Here is a 6,572-nt window from a genome sequence, read left to right on the forward strand (position 1 = left end):
TGTGATGCTTCCAGTTATTTTTTTGTAAAACATTGTCCGACCTCACCATTGAGAACAAAATGATATGCATATGATAACGTGTTTTTGAGGGTGCTCCCTCCAAGAAAAAGTATTTCACGATAGTTCTCTGTGGACTGGCACGTTTCGCATTATTTAAATGTTTATTAACAAAGCGCATGCTGATGTTGGTGTGGTCTGGTTCCAAATGCAGGTTTTGCTGTGGGGAAGCCGTTTGTGTTTTTGGCAGAGTGCTAGCAAGTCTCCATGCATTCGTTCGTGTGTGAGTGGTTTAAGTGTGTGTGGGGAGGGGGTAGGGTGGGGAATATGGAAAGAGGAGGGGTGAGGAGAGGGGTGGGAACAAAATGTGAAGTGCTTTGAGCAGTACTTCCGGAAAAACCGTGCTATACAAATGTCCATCAGTGTTATTGTTATCATCATTATTATTGCTAGCATGAGGACTGTGACAGAATAGAGTCACAGCATTTTTTTCGTTGTTGTTGCTGTAAAACATCATCTTTGTGAAGAAAAAATGTGTGTATGATAACTTACGTTTTTGTGTGCATATCCACCAAGAAAAGGCTAATTACCAACCGTCCTAATTATTTAGAAGAAAAATAAATGTGAATGATTACTTACATTTTTGTGTGCATATCCACCAAGAAAAGGCATTTCACTAAGATCCTAATTATTTGTATCTGTATTTCTTTTTATCACAACAGATTTCTCTGTGTGAAATTCGGGCTGCTCTCCCCAGGAGAGCGTGTCGCTACACTACAGCGCCACCCATTTTTTTTGTATTTTTTCCTGCATGCAGTTTTATTTGTTTTTCCTATCGAAGTGGATTTTTCTACAGAATTTTGCCAGGAGCAACCGTTTTGTTGCCGTGGGTTCTTTCACGTGCGCTAAGTGCATGCTGCATGGGACCTCGGTTTATCATCTCATCCGAATGACTAGCGTCCAGACCACCACTCAAGATCTAGTGGAGGAGGAGAAAATATCGGCGGCTGAACCGTGATTCGAACCAGCGCGCTCAGATTCTCTCGCTTCCTAGGCGGACGCGTTACCTCTAGGCCATCACTCCACAATTATTTAGAAGAAGAAAAATGTGTGTATGGTTACTTCCATTTTTGCATGCCTTCCAACAAAGAAAAAGCGTTTCACGAACATCTTAATCATTGAGAAGAGGAAAAATGTGTATAATGATTACCTACATTTTTGTATGCGTTCCCACCAAGCAAAAAAAAGCGATCCACGATAGTTCTCTTTCGATGGCTGGCACTGTGGACAGTGAGAGATTTGAGCCATGGTGTGTTGGTGAACGGGCAGTGAAGTCAGGGAATAACGTCACAGGGTGGATGGGCCACGACCACGGCCTCTGTGGCCAAATGGCCAGAGGATTAGACTTTTCAATCTGACAGTACTGGGTTCGATCCCATATAAAAGCCAAACAAAAAATACATAAAAAGGCCACAAAGGCAAATAACTCTGCAGAATGGACAGCTAGTGCCCATCCCAGTGTTTTCATCTCACTACCAAATCACCAGAGCAAAACAGCACAGATAGTACATTATAAGACTGCGGAAAAGAGAGAAAAAAAAAAGTGTCAAGGCTTGCTTGAAAAAAGAAAGGGGAATGGACTGGGAAGGCAGAAAAAGGAGACAACAGTGAAAGAAGGGGGGAAAAAAAAGGCAGAAACAAAGAGAGGGATAGAAAAAGAAAATTTCTAGCACATAATTTCCAGAAGGCGGGGATGCTGTTTATACTGACCGACCCCCAACATCCCCACGGGGGTGATCCCTGATGCAGTACCCCGGAAAACCGAGTATGGCTGCCTACAATACGGGAGAGTGCACTAGCTAGCGGGACAAAGGGGAGGTTACCTACTTCCGGGAGGTTATCGGTCGTAGTACTTTCGTTTTCTCCGCATAGGTGGATAGTAGTTTGCACAGGACAGGAATGTCAGACCCTTGCTGGAGTCTGCACTAGTTGGGTCACGGTAAGTATGTTATTTAAACGTAATTTTAGATAGGAAATTTCCTCTCACGCAAAAGCCCACTCGTGTACATATGAGTGAACGTGGGAGCTGCAGCTCACAAACGAAAACGAAGAAGACCCCTGCTGTTGGAAATTAAACAAATTCTGATCTCCCAGGTCAACATATATATATATATGCAAACCTGCCTGTATCTTTATCCCTTCTGTGTGTGTGTTGAGAAAGAGAGACAGAAAGAGACTTATTGAAGTGGTTGACCCTCAACTGTGTGGCTCCATTCTTTCCATTCGAGCCCACTGCACACTTACCTCCCAAGTAGAACTTTTTTGAAAAGATCTGAATTCACAGAAATGTAATGTTCCATTTATATAATCCATTTTAAAGTAAAACACAAAAACAAACACAAGTGCACACTCTCTGTATAAAACGCAGGAACCTGATTTTTAAGTATCTTTATTACAAAGCAGGTTGCTGTAAATTAAAGCTTGAATCTGTACAATTTGTGACCCAAAACACTTTATTGATAGACAAAAAAGTAATAACAGCTTAAAAATAGGTAACAACAGCAATGAGACACTGGCAATTAAAGCCACTGCTTACATAATAAGAATCAAAACTGAATCTCCTCTGAAGCGTAAAACATGGGCTTGAAATTCTCAAAAGCTGCTCTTCATTTAAAAATAAAACACTGAAATTAAGTGGAAGACAATTTACTTATTTGAAAACTTTAAGAAGAAATGACTGCATGTGATTTTTCAATATTCACTTTAAAATGAGGAAAACGTGTGTAGTGAACTGAGTTTCTTTGAAGCAAAAAAACACACACACACACACACACAAGCATGAGTGCGCGCACACATACACAGAGTTAAGTAATTTAAAGACTTTTTAGTGCAAACACCTGCGTAGTACACAACTTGGAAGAAAAAGCTGTATATCAACATACAAAATTGTATGTGTACACAATATATTCACATTTTAAGACAAGATGTAAAAGTTGTATATCGACACAGAAATTGTGTGTGAGCAAAATACATTAAGACAATATGTGAAAGTTGTACGGCAAGAAAATATTTAAAGTGTAAACTGTACAGTAAGGTGATTTAAGGTGTGACCCACACAATGTGACTAAATTTCAAAACATAAGCTGTATAGTGAGGCAAGAATTCAGAGTGTCAGCTGAATACCATGTCATATTATAAAGTGTAGACAAAATTCAATGAAAGATTTTCAGTATAAACTGTTTGGCAAGACAACATTTCAAGACATGTATAAGCTCCATTTATCAAAACACGATTGAAAATGTAAACATCAAGACATTACATTCCATTATTTCAAAGATCTATCTGAATGTTAAACCACAAGTATAATATCAATTGAGCAGATCTGAAAAAATGCACATGCAGCACCAATAACAGACGAAACTACATTTTCAATCAAAGCTTCTGCAACATATTTTTGGGGGTGGGGGTGGGGGGGTGGGAATGATGGAACAAACACTGAATATTGTAAATTCCAGGAACCTGCAGATCTTTACACAGCACCATCAAACAAAAAGAACCATAAAAAAAAATACTTTTGACCAAAATTTCAGCCATGCATATTAATTTTTTGTCAAAAATATTTACACAGCAGTGACTGTAAAACAGCAACATCAACAAAAACAAAACATGTCTTATACTTAGAAAGCTGTCATGTTATCCAACTCTGCATCACAATCAACAATGTTCAGTTGCCACAAATGGGAACGACAATAACTGGATTCACTTCATATCATGAAAGTACAAACATAAAATAACTATATCCTATATAATTTACAAAACAAAGTTAACGTATGACAAGTGTTCGACTATGACCATCAGAACAGCAGAGGAGGCAGCTGTTGTCCCAACTACCTGGGCAAGAATTTGATTATAGTGGAGAGTGTCTTGCCCAGGTTACATCCCCTCTCTCTCGGCCAAGAGGGTTTTAGGACAGTCGGCGCTGGGATGGTTCCCAAAGGCCAACTAGCCCACAAGGCTGCGGCACAAAGAGCCAGCGCAATTTTGCCTCCTAGTTTGAGAGTCATAGTCCTTCACAAAAGACTAAGCTGTAAATGACTTCCCACTGCAATGGAGAAACCATTGATCATACAGCTCTCACTTTGCTGTTGGCCCAACTGTATGTCTGTAACTTACGTCAGTCTGTGATGTAAGCTAAGCGTTGGGCTAAAACAACAAAATTAATCATACTAAGTACAAGGTGCGTACGATAATATCATCCCCTAATATCCTGCCCCTGGCCGACACACAAAAAAAAAAATGAAAAAAAAAAATGTTCAGGTTCTGACAAGAGGACACAATGGATTTATTCAGGAACCACCAAGTGGGGGTTCATGAAAAAAAACCCAAATGGAATGAAGAGGCAAACAATACATGGCAACACAATGTAACCGGCAAGATTTACACAGTTCACACTGACCAAGCATGTAAATGAAATAATGCACAGTTTATGTTATCATCTGAACAGCAAAGTGTTTCCTTTCTGTTTTAGATTAAAACAACAGATACTGCATCAACACAATGTTTACGGGAATCTTGCTGAGTAAAGAAGCAATTAATATCAATGATTCTGCATTGTAAGTTTTACAAATTTCGCCTGTTTGACAAAGTTCTCTTATTCTCTGACCAAAAATAGACTGGAGAACTCAAAAGAACAGGAAGTACATTCCAGTTTGAAGAATTCACAGCAACACATTCCATGCTAATGGAACAGAAAGCAACCAAACCATATGTAAATAGAATTAACTAAAATGACCAAAAAAATGGTACACAAGTTTTACCTGCAATCAGCCTCATCTACAGGAACTCCACAGACAGAAACATTTGTGATCAATGTACATAAAGTTTAAAAAAAAAAAAATGTCATGAAGTGTATTATAAAAGATCAGTTTGCACACTCTGGTACCTCCTTGAAACCAAAAAGGAGGATTCTGTTGCATGGTATGGCTATGCTATGGTCAATGTTTTTGAGCGCAGTGAAAAAGACTGCTGATATAAGCACATGTGCAAGCAAGTATGGGTATGTGCATGCATGAAGATGCGCATGCAAGTTTAAACCATACATAACAATAAATACATAACTTTTGACTAGCTATTTGTATCATTCATTTAAAATTTCTCTTCCAATTGACAGCTGAAATGCACACAGTCACACTCTCTCTATCTCACAAGTGGTAATGAAAACTTAACAGTTATACATCACTGCTATACACCCAGATCCAGGTATTTATCTGCTTAAATGTATTGAATAAGCATGTCTTGGATGCGTAGCTGAGCAACTGGTCGGGTAAGAATAGAAGCAAAAGACAAGTTAAAATTGTCGTTTGACACATGTAACTTTATAGACATGCTTGTTAAATATACTCAAGCAGACATATGCCAATTAACACACACACACACACACACACACAGAGCAGATATATGCCAACACACACACACACACACACACAAAGACACACACACACTGACATCAAAATATCACACTGATATCAAGTGTCTTAAAAAAAATATATATATAAAAAGACATGTTAAAACCTGACCATAAAAAGGTGAAACTGTGGTCTGACATGTTAATATCAACTCGGATAAACAGACAGCAGTACTTGACCAAAACATTTGACCGTAAGTCTAAAAAAAATAATAATAAAATAAAAAATAAAATTAAAAAAAGGGCTAACATACACACATGTACATAAACAAATACATTAAGTCCCAGCGATTTTTTCTTTTTTGTTAAATACTGAGACCTACTGTAACAGCACCAGTTTGAAAAAAAAAAAAATCATCTTTGGAACCTGGAAATCATGCAAAACACCTGATGTTAATGATCATAAAAACTGGAAACTATTGTTTTAAAGCAGAAAATAAAAATTCATTTATCACAAGGATGACAGGCACAAAAAAAATTCAAAAAAGCATTTTTGAAAACCTAAATGACAACTAAGTCTTGTCCTATAGAAAACAGGTCACACACACACACACACACACACACACACACACACATATATATATATATATATATATATATATATATATATAGACACACATCTGTACATTCATTCATAATTCCATACATACATATGTTTATGTTCCATACATAAATGTTTAAAAAGCATTTCCACATGAAGCTATTTCATTTGAACATAAACCTGTGACAGTAGTCTTATTTGAACAACGTCAACAACAAAAAAAGGGGGAAAAAAGTACCTGTACAAAAGCAAACCTAACCAACATCAGCATGACAGAACTATTCAACACCAAACCATAAACTGTAAAGCACAGAAACACTGGTTTCTTTGGTTTCTTTGGGGTTTTTCTTTTTTTTTCTTTTTTTTACATAACATGCACATATATATGATAGTCAGTCGTGTCCGACTATGATCATCAGAACAGCAGAGGAGGCAACTGCTGTTCCAACTATTTGGGCTAGAATTTGATCATAGTGGAGAGTGTCTTGCCCAAGTTACATCCCCACTCTCTCGGCCAAGAGGGTTTTAGGACAGTCGGAGTTGGGATGGTTCCCAAAGGCCAACTAGCCC

The sequence above is a fragment of the Babylonia areolata genome, chromosome 17 (genome assembly GCF_041734735.1).
Source record: "Babylonia areolata isolate BAREFJ2019XMU chromosome 17, ASM4173473v1, whole genome shotgun sequence".
NCBI lineage: Eukaryota > Metazoa > Mollusca > Gastropoda > Neogastropoda > Buccinidae > Babylonia > Babylonia areolata.